Below are 15,415 nucleotides of genomic sequence, written 5' to 3' on the forward strand. Positions count from 1 at the left end.
CTCAGTCGGTTAAGCGTCTGCCTTCGGTTCAGGTCATGATCCCAGGGTCCTGGGATCGAGCCCCACATCAGGCTCCCACTGAACTCCTACTTCTCCTGCTTGTGTTCCCTCTCTCGCTGTCTCTCTCTCTGTCAAATAAATAAAATTTTTTAAAAAATTTCTTTAAAAAAATAACAAGAAGAAAGAAAGACATATCAACCACTATCACCAGGTTGAACCTTCAACTTTTCTCCTCCTATCTAATTCCTTCATAAAGAACCAACTCATTTAGCATCTGCACTCTTTAAATAGCTAGAGTTCATGCACATGGAGAATGTAGCTGACATCTGTTATTGGCCAGGTGTCATTTTAAGGCTTTTACTACCCTGGAGGAAAGGCCATGTGAGCACCTTGATCTTGACCTTCCAGCCCCCAGAACTGTGAGAAATAAATTTCTGTTGTCTAAGCCACCCCTATCTGTGGTATTTTGTTGTAGCAGCCTGAGAGGAGCTAGACATTAGCCCGGTGTTGACTTAGCTAGAAAGCCACAGTTTGAGGATTGAAACCCCGTCTACTCTAATGTGAGTACTTGCTCTCTTAACCTCTGTTCAAGATGGTTTCTCTGATGTATAAATGAAACATCAGAGCTCCGCTACATAAATGCACAAAGGAATGGAAAGAGCTCAGTTCTGAAAGAATCCAATGAGGGCGCCTGGGTGGCTCAGTCAGTTAAGCGTCTGCCTTCGGCTCAGGTCATGATCCCGGGGTCCTGGGATTGAGCCCCACATCGGGCTCCTTGCTCAGTGGGAAGCCTGCTTCTCCCTCTACCACTCCCCCTGCTTGTGTTCCCTCTCTCCCTATGTCTCTCTCTGTCAAATAAATAAATAAATAAAATCTTTAAAAAAATAAATAAATAAAAGAATCCACTGAGTATAAGGAAAAAAACTTCAGCCTTACTAGTAATGTTGAGCATTAAACATTAAAATAGTAGTGGCAGGGCAGGGAGAAAAAAATTATAAATAAATAAATAAATACATACATACATAAGTAAATAAAATAGTAGGGGCAAAAAAAAAAAAGGTGAGGGATTTCTCTCCTTTACTGTTAGAGACTTTTTTTTTTTTTTTTGTAGAATGAATAGTGATAATGGTGTTAAGGATGCAACTTGGTGACCCTGTAAATAAGCCCAAGCAGGCTACTATTCTGGTTGATGGATCATTGACTGCAGAGGTTTATTCTGGTGGGCTGTGTCCATACTAGGTGTTAACTGTTTTGAATTCCAACCCCAGCTGGAAAATGGTTCAGTGTTATTTACTTAGAAACATACAAATGGTCGCATTGTAGTACTCTGTAATTCTACTCCTCTCATGCCCCAGGAAGTAACATAACTTTGGAACTGGAGATATATCCCATTTAACACCCTCTCCTTAGCTTTAACTGCAATAGCAAACATTTAGAAATAATGTAAATGTGTAATAGTAACAGAATGGTTAAGTGTACAAACAAATCTATTATACAGATATTAAACATTAAATAACCTTGTGAAAATAGTAACATGAGGAAATGCTCATATGATTTGAATGAAATAAAAAGGGACCCTCTATCTTGTATATACTATGATTATGTTCAGAGTTGTTTTTTTTTAGCGGATAGATAAGAACATAGTTGGAAGGAAATGCCCCAACATGTTTATAGTGATTTATGTTTGTATGATAGACATTTTTTCTGTTTTGTTTTCTAGTTTTAATAACACAGAAAAAAAGTTATAAAAGAAAAATAGGCTATCTTTTTTTTTTTTAGATTTTATTTATTTATTTATTTATTTATTTGACAGAGAGAGAGACAGTGAGAGAGGGAACACAAGCAGGGGGAGTGGGAGAGGGAGAAGCAGGCTTCTCGCTGAGCAGGGAACCCGATTCCAGGGCCCTGGGACCATGACCTGAGCCAAAGGCAGATGCTTAATGACTGAGCCATCCAGGTGCCCCCCAAAATAGGCTATCTTTAAATCAGTTCTTCCCGTACATCTTCATAGAACCCAAAATGGCAAGTAAACAGCTTTCCCAACAAACTTTGCATGCTATTTTTTGTAAAGATTTTGTTTATTTGAGAGCGAGCGCGAGAGAGAGACAGTACATACATGAGTGGGGGGAGGAACAGACAGGGAGATAGACAAGCAGACACTGTGCTGAGCGTGAAGCTGGATGTGGGGCTCTATCCCAGGACCCTGAGATCATGACCTGAGCTGAAACCCAGAGTTGGACACTCAACCGACTGAGACACCTAGGTGCCGCTCTGCGTGCTTAGTTATTGAAGGAAATAGTTCATTTTATTCTTCTTGAAATATATAATGAAGATACAAAATAATTCTATTACTTTCTACATAGATGGGAGGAAGAACCCATTAGGGTTTTCTTCAAAATCCTAGTGTGTCTAAGTGCAGTCAGTGGGAAATAGCAGCCCCTTGTGAGGCACAGAACAGGACACTGGTTTTCTACCAGTTAGTTGGTTTGTGATAATCACCACCTCAGCAAATAACTCCAGTGGTGGATTATTTCCTGACTTTGGAATCTGTGATGTGAGGATATGCCCATCTAATGACATTGAGTTGTGTTATTGGTCCCACAACACTAGTTACAGGAACTCCTGGTTCTGAAGAGCAGTGACTCATTTTGACATGACTATGGCCCTCAAAACTGGCTCCAGTGAAAAATAGCATTGTTTCTGGCTCTTCCGTCCTGGGCAGGAAGGACCCAGGGAGAAGTAGTATAGTAGGGAATCCAGAAGAGACTAGACTCCTGGCCTGAAACAGCAGGGTTTCATTAATTTTGTTTTAGGTTTTCTCTTTCCATTCTGCTTTATTTTTTCTTGTATGAAGGACTTACCTGTTGTATATCTCACTATCTTAAGAACTTATTTCTTGGCTATTCTATCAAAGCATCTGCCTATGGATTCAATTTGTGATTTAGTTTTCTCTTCTCCAGAGAGACAACTTCTAGAACATCTGTCCAGTCATGAGGGAAGACCCTCTGGGGTGACATTTGGGAATCAAGCATGGTGGCCTCCTATACACTTGAGGTATAGCTTCTTGGAGTCACTGACTGTGCTGGACCCAGTGCTCCTGGAGTCTGCCTGGTGCATTTGGAGGTGCCTTGTAGGGGAACTAAAAAGCTGACCTCTAAGAGTTGGTCACCTTGGGGTTCCCAGCATGGGCCCCTGCTGAGCTCCTCCACTCTCAAAGAACCAGAGTGACCTGTGCAAGGATCTGGGTAAATCAGAAGTTGCTGGAGAATGGAGATCAATACATGAAGACCAATTTTTAACAGCCACCCCCGTGTGACAAGAAAAAGCAAAGCCCATTGGTAGAGTTGATTAGACCCTTGTTCTCTCTCCACTTAAAGCGTGTCTTCCGCACCTACCTTCCGGCATAGTGAGCTTTCAGAAGAAGCTGACTGGAGATAGGGTCATTTGAAAGAGTTTTAAAAATAAGGTACGCTTTGATTGGATGAATGCCAGAAGAGTTCCTGCATTCTTTGGCAGTGGGAGACTATTTGAGAGTGTCAGGTAGAAGAATGCTTGATGATGGTGCTAGGAGATTTCTTGGTGTTGAAGCCACTGGGGAAAACTGTGTCTATTTTGCCCCCGGAGGGTTTGTGTAATTTATACAGGTCACTCCCTCCCTCCACCTGTTCCTATCTTAGCTTAATATCTATCTCTGTGATCTCTGTCTTCTTCTGCCTTGTTTGCCTTAATTTTTCTATGCTTATTCTTTATTTCTACTATTAAAACATTTTACAAATTTCATTCTTCTATTCTTAAATCTATTTTTACCTCCATCTTGCTGATGATTATCTTAAATGCTTATTTTGTGGTTTTCATTCTTTGTAAACGCCTTTTACTTTTTTAACTTTTTGTCCTAGAGAACATTATCATTTGTATATATATTTTAAGTTTCCATTGTTTTATATTATTCTTAATTTTAACTGACAGGACTCTTTTCTTTGACTACAACTCTATCTTACCTCCTTCCTCTTTTAAACTTATTTTTATTCTGAATTTTTAATCAATTCTTAAGCCTTTCCCCCCTGTCAACTTTTAGGTCTTTTCTCTTGTTCCTGATCCTTTGTATTTTGTTTGACTTCATGATTTGTTTTTCTGGAATGCAGATGGAAGCTTGACCACACAGGAGCTGTGTGGCGGTCGGAGCCAAAACTCAACCCCCCTTCTGAGTTCCACTTGCCCTTAAGTCCCCTCTAAGGAGAGCTCCTCTGAAAACCTTACTCTTGATGACTCCAGCTGAGTCTCCATGGGGCTATAATTACTTCATGTTTGTAAATGATGGGGATTGACCCACCAGGAGTTGTGGAGGCAGCTATTAGAACATGATGTCTAAAGAACGAAATACACTGACAGCCAATAAAGTTGCTTCTTAGCATTTATTAAAATGAATAAAACAAAACAAAAAGCAAGAACGGAAGAGCAGGAGGCTGAGGGTGGTCATCCCATTAACAAGTCATGATCCCTTGTCTTATTTCCAGGTTCGAGCCACTTCTCAGATCGGGAACCCAAGCACTGAAGAAGTGAATGGTCCCTAAGAAGAAATACTTTTCAACACCACAGGCTAGTATTTACTCAGATGCTACTGCTAGTGTTTCCACAAAGAGACCTGTAGCCACTTACTTGGGGGACCTCACCCTGCAGAAAGGGGATTTACCAAGTATGTCGAGGAGTGTTGGACACAGGATCTGAGCGGACATGATACCCAGAGACCCAAAATGTCATCATGGACCTTTCCTTGTAAGACTTGGGGCATTTGAGGCCAGGGGATAAGTAGAGTCCTGGCTAAAGTCTGGCTCAAAGTCCCTGAGTGCCCAATTGGAATCAATATGCTTGGTGGTTGGAGTAACCCCAGTACTGAGTTCCTTGTCTGTGGAGTAAAAGCATCCTAGAGGGGAAGGCCAAATGGAAACCTCTGAATCCAGACCTCATTTCCCCAGTTAGACAGTAAATCTAAAACAATATTGGACCCCAGGAGGATGGCAGAGATTGATGCTTCCAATAAAGACAGGGATGGTGGTTCCTATCATGTCTCCCTTTAATTCCAGTCTGACTTCTGCAGAAACCAGATGAATCCCAGATAATGGCTTGTAGACTATTGCAGATTTGACATGTAGCCCCAATTGCATTTGTGAACGACTGGGTATTTCAACAGGGCCAGTGGTCCATTCTTATGAGGCTAGATGACCTATGTGAGGTGTGGGTTTGCCTTTGTTGTCCACAGATTCTCAGCCAGCATCGTTATCTGGAGGCTTTTACAATGCTTGATCCATACACATGGAGTCCCACACAGCACAGCATCTGACTTGGGGACTCACTTCACAGGGACAGAGTTGTGGGAGAAGACCTCTAATTATGGGGTTCACTGCTTGTGGCACATAGCACACCATCTAGAAGCAGCTGACCTTGAGAATGCTGGAAAAGCCTTCTACAAGTGCATACTTAATTGCCAGTTTGAAGGAAATGCCATGAACGGATGGGGTGTGGTCCTTTAGAAGGCAGTGTGTTTATTAAACCTCTAAAATGCTACTCTTTTTCCATTTTCGAGGGTACAACAGGTAGACAGGAATGGCCCCCCTACTCTTCCTTCCAGGGACTCACTGGGGAATTATAAGTTATGCCTGCCACAGGGCGAATTGGACTCCTGCGCTCAGGGACAAGCAGGCAAACAGAGGAGCAGGCATTCTGGCAGGGCTTGCTGACCCTGATCAGCAGGAAGAGTGGGACTGCTCTTACATGATGGCGGCAGTGATGGGATCCACTTGGGCACCTTCGGGTACTTCCCCTTGCCCGGTTGTACCTGGGAGCAGACAAGTGCCCCAACCCTAAACTGAGGAATGTGGGACTATCAAGGGACTGGCCCCGTTGGAGTGAAGGTGTGGTTCATACCCTCAGATAAGCCACTATGCCCGCTGAGAGGGGGAAAGGGATTTAGAACAGAGTGGAGTGGGGAGGGGATGAGCACCAGTTATGCCTTGAGATTGACGGCCATGTTGGGGGGCCATACTACCTCCCATTAAGGTACTCCCTTGTCTAAGTTTCCCTCAGGAAAAGAAGCCCACAGAAAATGACGGGGAAGCTGCTCCCCAAGTCCACGTGGAGCAGTAGATCTGCACAGTGGTTAATGGAAGCCATAAGGAGGCACTTAGCTGACCTTCAGGGCATATCATTGAACGAGGGCCCAAACTGCATGCTTATTAGCCATCATGGAAGGTGGCCATGCCTTCTATGGGCCTGACCCTCGATGAGCGAGGAAGGAGACACGGAACTCTCCAGTAGCAGTCTCTGGGCTCAAGGACTCCCCAGCAGCTTCATCAACCCTGCCAAAGACTTCAGGGCCTGGTAGGGGGCTTCCCCCAAACTTCTCTCCCTCTCCCCTTCCTTGAGGTTAGATTGACACTGAGGTCTGATGATGCTCCATTCTTCCCTGGCCTTCTGCCTACTTCCTATCCCCACAGGCAAAAATCCTTGCATGTTTCATGTCATCTTGGTGCTTGGCATCTGCTTCCAGGAAGATCCAGACTCACAGAGAGCTGTGACTTCGTTCTGCCAGAGAGTTAACTCACTGTGAGTCAGCTTGGTGCTTCTGAGGCTTGTTGTTAGGCTGCAGAAGGCCAGATCTACAACAGCTTCTCCTCAAGGGTTCATTCAGCCCTAAAGCTAAGGAGTTTCCTTTCAGGGGTTTCTGACAAAATGCCCCAAAGTTCACCAAGGACTCTCCACTGTGGCTGGTTGGAACACAAATATCTTTTGGCCTTTCGTGAGTTCTGGAATTGTTCATCTTAGAGCTTCCTGGTTGTTCTTTGCCTGGCTTTGTGGCATTTTATTCTATGCACGTACAGCTAAGTATGCAACCATTGGTACAAGGGATTCCTGGGCAAAATTTCTCTGCATAACTCCCTCCTCTCTGATACTCTGCTCTATTAATGCTAGGTACCTCGGTCTCCCTAAACTCTAGTCTAGAAAATGCTTATAGGTAGAAGGCGGCATAATCATGGGTATTACTTCATCTGTGTCCCTTCTCTCAGAGAGGAATCACAAACCTGTACTGGTTGTTGTTTAATATCGGAAAAGAGTTGCTTCATAAATGCAATCCAGTTTTCTAATTGATTACTGGGTTGGTGGGGGGGGGGGCGGTTACTACAAGACGGCAGATCTGGCTCCAGTCGCTTTATCATGGCTCCCAGCACCAGCGCCCCCCTCCACCAGGTGGAGCTTCCACTTTGGCTGGTGCCTCAGAAGGTGCCATGCTTTGGAATACTTTATTTGAAGTTTTCAAGTCCCCTCTGCCCATGGTGCCAGAGACCGGTTGGGGCCACCAGCACAGACCGGTTGGGGTGTCCCAAGTCCAGGCTGGGACCCACACGGGCCCTGGTCCCCATTTCTTTCCTCTTGGGCGCTCTTGAACCCTCACCCTGCACATGGGTTGACCAGAAGTCCAGAGGAGCTCGGACGCAGACGTGTGGCTTGATAAGTGCATTGTTTCCTGTTTCTTTTGCAAGATTATGTGAGGTGGGTCTGCAAGAAAGGCGCTGACATGTTGAATTTGGAGACTCTCCCTCAGGTGGGACACTGTCATTTCCATTTTCTGGTCTATTACTGTTCTATTACCACCGACACTTGGGCTTTATCCATGTATGTGGGCCTGTGCACCAGCTCTTGTGTTTGTATTCCAATTGGTCCAAGACTCCAAAGGGGGCGTATCCCATACCCTTCATGCTCCTGTCATGGGCACCCAGGGCAACCTCCTCACCCCCTGCACAGGCTCTGAGCCATGTGTCAGGTAGTCTTCCATGGGTGTTTGAGAGTTTTTGAGACGGTTGCTCTGCAATGCCAGTGGGCACTTTCATTAGTATGTTTAGGAGATGAAAGTGTGGGTCACACATATCCACTCCAATATTTCTACAATCAGGGGCTTCTTGATTCCTTCCACTACAGCAGTGGTTCTCACCATGAGGGCCACTTGGGGACTTTTAAAAATACCAGTGCTTGGGTCCCACCTCACACTCATTACAAAAATACTATCTGGGCATGGGGGCCTCAGCATCATTACTTTGAAAACTTTGAGGTGACTCTAATGTGCAGCCAGGGTTGAAACTGCTACTCTAATTCTGGTACATCAGGCTCACTGGCTGTAGGCTACTGCTGAGTTTAGGGTCCAATTAGTTCCAATCCAGATCTTCAAGCTAACATATTAAACATGGAGTCTTCAATGAGAACATAAATGTGATCTGATTCAATCTTATATTTGGTGTAACCCCCTTAGAATCTATTCCCATATATGCACCCCAGGCTTCTGCTGATACAAAACCAAAAGATCCTCGGTGTGTAGGCTCTCTTCTTGGAGAAGGAATAGACCACCTCTTTGGGCTATTTTAGAGTCTCATTTTCAGCCTGGAGGCAATTAGAAGGGGGTGGGTGAAACCTGGAGAATAAGTATCCCTCTACAAAGCAACTGCTCCAGATGAGGCAGAGGAGTGTTTCTGCAAGAAGAGGCTGTTTCCTCAGAGTAGAGGGTGGCTTCTGCTGGTACAAAGAAGAGTCAGAGGGAACGGATGGTTTGAAATTCTTAGCTTTCTCTTTGTCCAAATATCCCCATCCCTACTCTCAGCATCCCACTCCTTTCCAAATGGTGCCCTTACCTTAACATTACAGATCCTGCAGGGTTGCACATTTAACTGATGTTGCAACTCTGGGTCTAACCCAAACTCTGCTGGTCTTGCAGCTAGATGAGATAAGGGACCTCTTTAAGGTAACCGAAGAAGTTTCTGACTATTCACTTATATCATGAAACAGGAATTTAAAGTCTTAGGTGTATCTTTTGCTTTTTGGCTCTCTCCAGGGAAGTCAGAAGAAGCCATAATAATCCATAACCCTTATAATCACCATTGGCACCATGAGAGCTAAATCCTACAGCCACTCCATCTCTCAGTGCCTTTCTTTCTATCTGTAATCCATCCTAGGCTGGTGAAAATCCAAGTGACCAACCGTCCCAGAAAGGAGGATATTCGTGTGTTCTTCAAATGTGTGAGCTGCCCAATCCCAGAGTCACACATCTGTATCCTAAGAGAAAACATTTGCCCTCCACTTTCCATCTCTTTGCTTCAGGGGGCCGGGCTGCAGATGCAGTTGCTGGTGAGCCTGGGCTGAGCACGCAGACCAGGACCACCTGCTTGGGGGACGGATGAGGTCATGGAAGAGAGCCACCTGCCCATCTTGGATCCTCCACTTACCTCTGGACTATCCTATGAAAAGGTAAGTTTCTACTTTGCTGGAGTCACTGCTCTTTGGGGTCCCTTTATTACATCTCTTTGGCCTAACCCTTCAGTAACACACTAGGGCTCATTTGGAAGTAACATATGACAACTGGCCATTTTGTGCCAATGTGTCTGAGAAGTTCTATAATCCCCAACTTCCCATCTAACTAAACAGGTGACCAAATATGATATCATATTGAAAAGCATGCTTATTTGATTTTATGTAATTAAATGGATAGCTGAAAAAAAAGAAGAAATGAGCATGAGTTTTATTGTATGTTTTTTAGTGGATGGGTTTTCTCCTTCATGTGTTTTACTTCCCCTCCTTTTTTTCTTAGTGATGGTTTTCCACACTTATCATTCCCACGCTAGACTGTGTGCAAGATGCTACAGAGGAAAACGCATCCACGACTTCACCCTTCTTTTCTTTACAGTTTGCTCTCAATTATTACACATGAACTGCCAAAGGCAGGCAGTGTGGTTTCTAATTTAGGAAAGAGGGTTGATTTCACATAGTCAATCTTCATTTTAAACACATTAACTTAGTGAAAGTAACGAAAATATGTATCATATGACAGAGTAGGAGACTTCAAAACCTTGGGAACTAATTGTTTGAATCCCATCATTCATTCAACAAACATTTATTGAACATATTATGCTGTGAGGGTGTCATACTCAGTGTTTCATTAACACTCAGCCCATGGTTTCTGTGACCGATGCCTTTCATGCAGAGAAGGAAGAGAACTATTTACTTGGGTGTCTTGTATAAGACTGTAAGTGATGGATGGGGTAGAGGCTTCTGTGAAACAGCATCTCAAGAGAGTGCCTGATTGCTCCCCCTGTTTGTCACTAAAATGCCCAATCAGCTAGAACTCCACTATCCACTCCTTAGCTCAGACACAGTGGTGCCCCTGGTGGTGGGGATAAAGAGTGGAGACTATTTCAGGCTCATGGAATACAGCCCTGAATGAGAGCTTCTCTTAGCATCCACAAGAGTGTGAGACTTGATTTCACTCTCTATCTACTTGGTCAAATAGCTTTCTCAATACAAATCCCAATACTGAGTAGATTTTTCCTTTTGTGCAGGTATATGGTGGAAACACTTGATAAATTCTCCAAGAACTACAGAGAGAAATTAGTTAAGATAAAAATAGGGAGAAAGAACTAATAGATAAAGAAGAGCAACGACATTCAACTTACGAATTGTGGATGCTTCTGATGAAGGAACAAAAGCAACTGACATGGAAGAAGCAATAATTAATATAAATCTGAAAAGCTTTCTTAAAAAAAAAAAGATGGCAAATAATCTGAAAATAACTCCATGATGTTCTAATCTTAAAAATCCATGGAAGAGTCTTGCTCTTAAACACAACCCTGCCATAAATTTTGAGTTAGGAAGATAAAATAAAATTCTGTATGTTTCCTGACAAACGTGTAACAGAATTTTAAACAGGACTTTTTCTATCATGTGTTAGTGTGGGTCTCCCAAGAAGCCGACTCCAAGATGGGATTAGATGTGGAAAGGATTTGCTGGGGGGCAGTAACTGAGAGGAGAAGGGCAGGGAGCCAGAGGAGGTGGGTCAGGCTTCAGGCTGCGATGCTAGTCAGACTTTCTAGGTTGGAGGGAGGCAAGAGGAGGGCGGGAGGGATGGGGTGGCTGGGGGATGGACACTGGGGAGGGTATGTGCTATGGTGAGCCCTGTGAATTGTGTAAGACTGATGAATCACAGACCTGTACCTGAAACAAATAATACATTATATGTTAATTAAAAAATTAAAATTAAAATAAAAAAAAAAAAGAAGAGCCTCAGACTTCAGCACAGGGTTAAGAAAGTTTCTGCGCAGACCAATGGGAAGTTTTCCAGCCAAAGCTGCCTATCAGCCCAGTCCTTCCCAGGACCTTCTTTAACGTCCCTGTCATTCATTGGCCCGGAGGAGCCCAGGGAGGCGTGGCCTCAGAGTAGACATAGGTCGAGGGGAGGGACAGGAGACTCCTCGGCAGGTGGAGCTGTCCGTTCATTGCACTCAGTCTAGCAGGAGATCTGAATGATACATTTTCGGGGTCAGCACACGCAGTCAGCCAAAACCGTAAACCTGAGGACCACAGATGGTCAATATTGACTCACTTTAAAAGTTTATAGACACATGTAAGCAGGACTTAGTGACAGCAAAAGTAGCCTAGAGACTGATACCCCAACCAGGCTCTATAAGAAAAGGCTACAATTTGGAATTTCCAAAGAAAATATTTGAAAGGAAATCTCTCTTCCTGCACGACCACTATTCTCTCTACAGCTATCTCTATCCTGCTTTAATATCAGAAAATGTATGTGAAAAACATATATCCAACAAGGGACTTGTATCTAAAAAATACACAGTTGGGGCACCTGGGTGGTTCAGTGGGTTAAGCTCCTGCCTTCAGCTCAGGTCATGATCCCAGGGTCCTACGATGGAGTCTGAGGTCACGTTCCCCGCTCCACCAGGAGTCTGCTTGTCCCTCTCCCTCTGCCCTGCTCATGCTCTCTGTCTCTCTCTCTCTCTCAAATAAATTAAAAAACAAAAAAATAAAAAAATATATAGTCAGTAAGAAAAAGACTGATGACCAGTAGAAAACCATGCAAACCCCGTGAATAAGCACTTCACAAATGAAGAAATCCGAAGACCCAATGATTATGTGAAAAAGTCTTTAGCTTATAAATCAAAGAAGTGCAAATCAAAACCACATGCGTACCAAAATAGCTAAAATTTACAAGTCTGATAATACTGAGCATTAGTCAAGTCATGGAACAGTGGGAGCTGTTAAGAACATAAATTGGTACCACGAGTAACTCTGCATCATCCATTTCAGCTGAAGGTACACACATAGTCTATGGTTAATACTTTCATTCCTAGGTATGTATTCAATGCCAGAAGACATACACACAAGAATATTTATAGCATCATTTTTATAATAGTCACACACTAAAAATAACCCAAATAGCTATCAACAAGGGAATGGATAAATCATGGAATATGCACATAATGGAATACTACAAATCGGTAAGAATAAATCAAAAGTTAAATACAGCATCATGCGTAAATTGTACATAGTGTTGAACTAAAACAGCCAGACATGGAAGAACACATATTAAGATTCTTTTCTGGGCGCCTGGGTGGCTCAGTTGGTTGGGCGGCTGCCTTCGGCTCAGGTCATGATCCTGGAGTCTCTGGATCAAGTCCTGCATCGGGCTCCCTGCTCAGCAGGGAGTCTGCTTCTCCCTCTGACCCTCCCCCCTCTCATGTGCTCTTTCTCTCATTCTCTCTCTCAAATAAATAAATAAAATCTTAAAAAAAAGAAGATTCTTTTCTACATAAAGTCCAAAAATAGTAAAAGCTTATATATAAGGATTTGGGATGCACATATACGTGGACAGATAACAAAGAAGACAAAGGCAGTGAATGTCAAAACTAGAGGACAGTTGTTTTTTGGGGGGGTGGGAGGGGAGTTTACCATCAAGAGGGAACTGCAGCCAGATTTCTGAGGGAGGTTGCTGATAATGTTTTCTTTCTTTTTTCTTATTTCTTCTAGTCTTTTATTCCAACACAATATTCCTTTGTTTTTTCAAAAAGATTCTTACTTTTTTCCCTAGCAGATCAACTGTTAAATTTCCCAATTGGTCTAAAACACCCAGAGAGTGATGATAACTTTTTTTAAAATATATTAATTATTTATTTACTTGAGAGAGGGAGACAGAGAGAGCAAGAGAGAGCATGAGCGGGAGGGAGAGGGAGAAGCAGGCTCCCCACTGAGCAAGGAACCCGATGCAGGACTCCATCCCAGGACCCTGGAATCATGACCTGAGCTGAAGGCAGACACTTAACAGACTGAACCCTCCAGGCACCCCTAGTAATGATAACTTTTAACCTAATGTTGTCTGCATATTCCTGGATTTTTAAAAAAGATTTTTTTTTTTTTATTTGAGAGAGAGAGCAGGGGGAGGTGTAGAGGGAGGGGGAGAGAGAATCTCAAGCAGACTCCTCAAGGAGCATAGAGCCTGTGGTGGAGCTCAATCCCTGACCCTGAGATCATGACCTGAGCCAAAATCAAGAGTCGAAATCTTAACTGACTGAGCCACCCAGGCGAACCTGCATGTTCCTGAATTGTAGTAAGTAATGGATCTTGATCACTATTAATAATAAAATGTTACTATTATGCTTAGGTTTACAATGCTTTTTATTATGGTGAGATATATATATGTAACATAATCTTTATCATTTTAACAATTTCTAAGTATATAATTCAATGGCATTAAATACATTCATGCTGTTGTATAACCACCACCACTACCTATATCTAAAACTTTTTCATTCCTAACAAGCAATAAAAGCAAACACCTTTGCCTTATTCCTGATCTCAGGGGGGTAAAGCAATGAGTCTTTCACCATTGAATGTATTGTTAGCTGTGGGTTTTTCATAAATATTGTTTATCATGTTGAGTAACTTTCCTTCAATTCCTAGTGTTCTGAGAGGTTTTTATCAATCCAAGTTTTTGTAAATAAAAGTTGTATTCTGTCAAATGCCTTTTTCTGTATCAATTGCATCATCAATTGAGATGATCATGTCATTTTTTTCCATTGCTCTATTAATGTGTTGTATTACATCAATGAATTTTCTTATGTTGAACCACACTTCCATTCTTTTTCTTTTTTAAGATTTATTTATTTAGTTCAGAGAGAGAGAGAACACGCGAGTGGGAGTGGCAGAGGGAGAGGGAGAGAATCTCAAGCAGACTCCACGCTGAGTGTGGAGCCCCATACCGGGCTCAATCTCACAACCGTGAGATCATGACCTGAGCTGAAACCAAGAGTCAGATGCTTAACCCACCGACTGCGCCATTCATGCGCCCCCCTCCCCTTTCCATTATCAAGATAAATTCACTTGGTCATAATGAATAATCCTTTTAATACTCTGTTGGATTTTATTTGGTTATATTTACTCTATATTCATAAAGATATTGGTTTTTAATTTTATTTTCTTATGATGTCTTTATCTGGCTTTTTTTTTTTAATCAGAGTAATGCCATTATAAAGTATTTATTCCTCTTCAGTTTTTTTGAAGGGTTAAGTACGATTGATTTTAATTCTTTAAATATTGGTAGAATTCGCTGGTGAGGCCCTGTGATCTAGGACTTTTGTTTTGGGGGAGGCTTTTCAGTATGTATTCAATCTCTTTACTTGTTACAGGCTGTTGAGATTTTTTATGTCTTCTTGAGTCAGTTTAACTAATTTGTGTGTTTCAGAAAATTTGTCCATTTCTTTGGGTTAACTAATTTGTTGGAATATAATTGCTTATATTTTCTGTTATATTCCTTTTCATCTCTGTAAAGCTGATAGTAATGTCCCCACTTTCATTTCTGATTTTATTTGTGTCTTCTTTTTTTCTTTGTTTATGTAACTAATGGTTTGTCAATTTTATTGATCTCTAAGAACTGAATTGGTTTCCATTGATTTTCTGTATTATTTTTCTATTCCCTATTTTCTTAATCTCCACTCTAATCTTTGTTATTTCCTATCATCAACTTTAGTTTCCTCTTCTATTTCTAATGCCTTAAGGTGTAAATTTAGGTTATTGATTTGAGATCTTTCTTCTTTTTTAATGTAGACATGTATAGCTATAAACTTCCCTCTGCACATTGACCCATTCATTGATTGAGATTTGTGTTAATTTCCACATATTTGTGAACTTTTCCATTTTATTAATTTCTGACTTCATCTCACTATGTTCAGAAAAGATGCTTTGAATAGTGTCTTCTTTTTTAATTAATTGAGACTTGTTTTCTGGCCTAACATATGGTATATCCATGGAGAAATCTCAGGTGTGCTTGGGAAGAATGGGTATTCTGCCGTTGTTTGGGTGGAGTGTTGTGTATGGACTGTTAGGCCTGGGTGGTTTCTTGTATTGTTCAAGTCTTCTATTTCCTTACTTATTATCGGTCTGGTTGGTCTATCCATTATCGAAAGTGGGATACTGAAGTCTCCAACTATTATTGTCAAACTTTGTCAATTTTTGCTTTATGTATTTTGAGGATATGTTATAGATGTGTAAATGTTTATAATTATTACATCTTACTGTACTGAACCTTTTACTG

The sequence above is a fragment of the Mirounga angustirostris genome, unplaced genomic scaffold, assembly GCF_029215605.1.
Source record: "Mirounga angustirostris isolate CCGP_5_RB_7025 unplaced genomic scaffold, mMirAng1.0.hap1 SCAF_7, whole genome shotgun sequence".
Lineage (NCBI taxonomy): Eukaryota > Metazoa > Chordata > Mammalia > Carnivora > Phocidae > Mirounga > Mirounga angustirostris.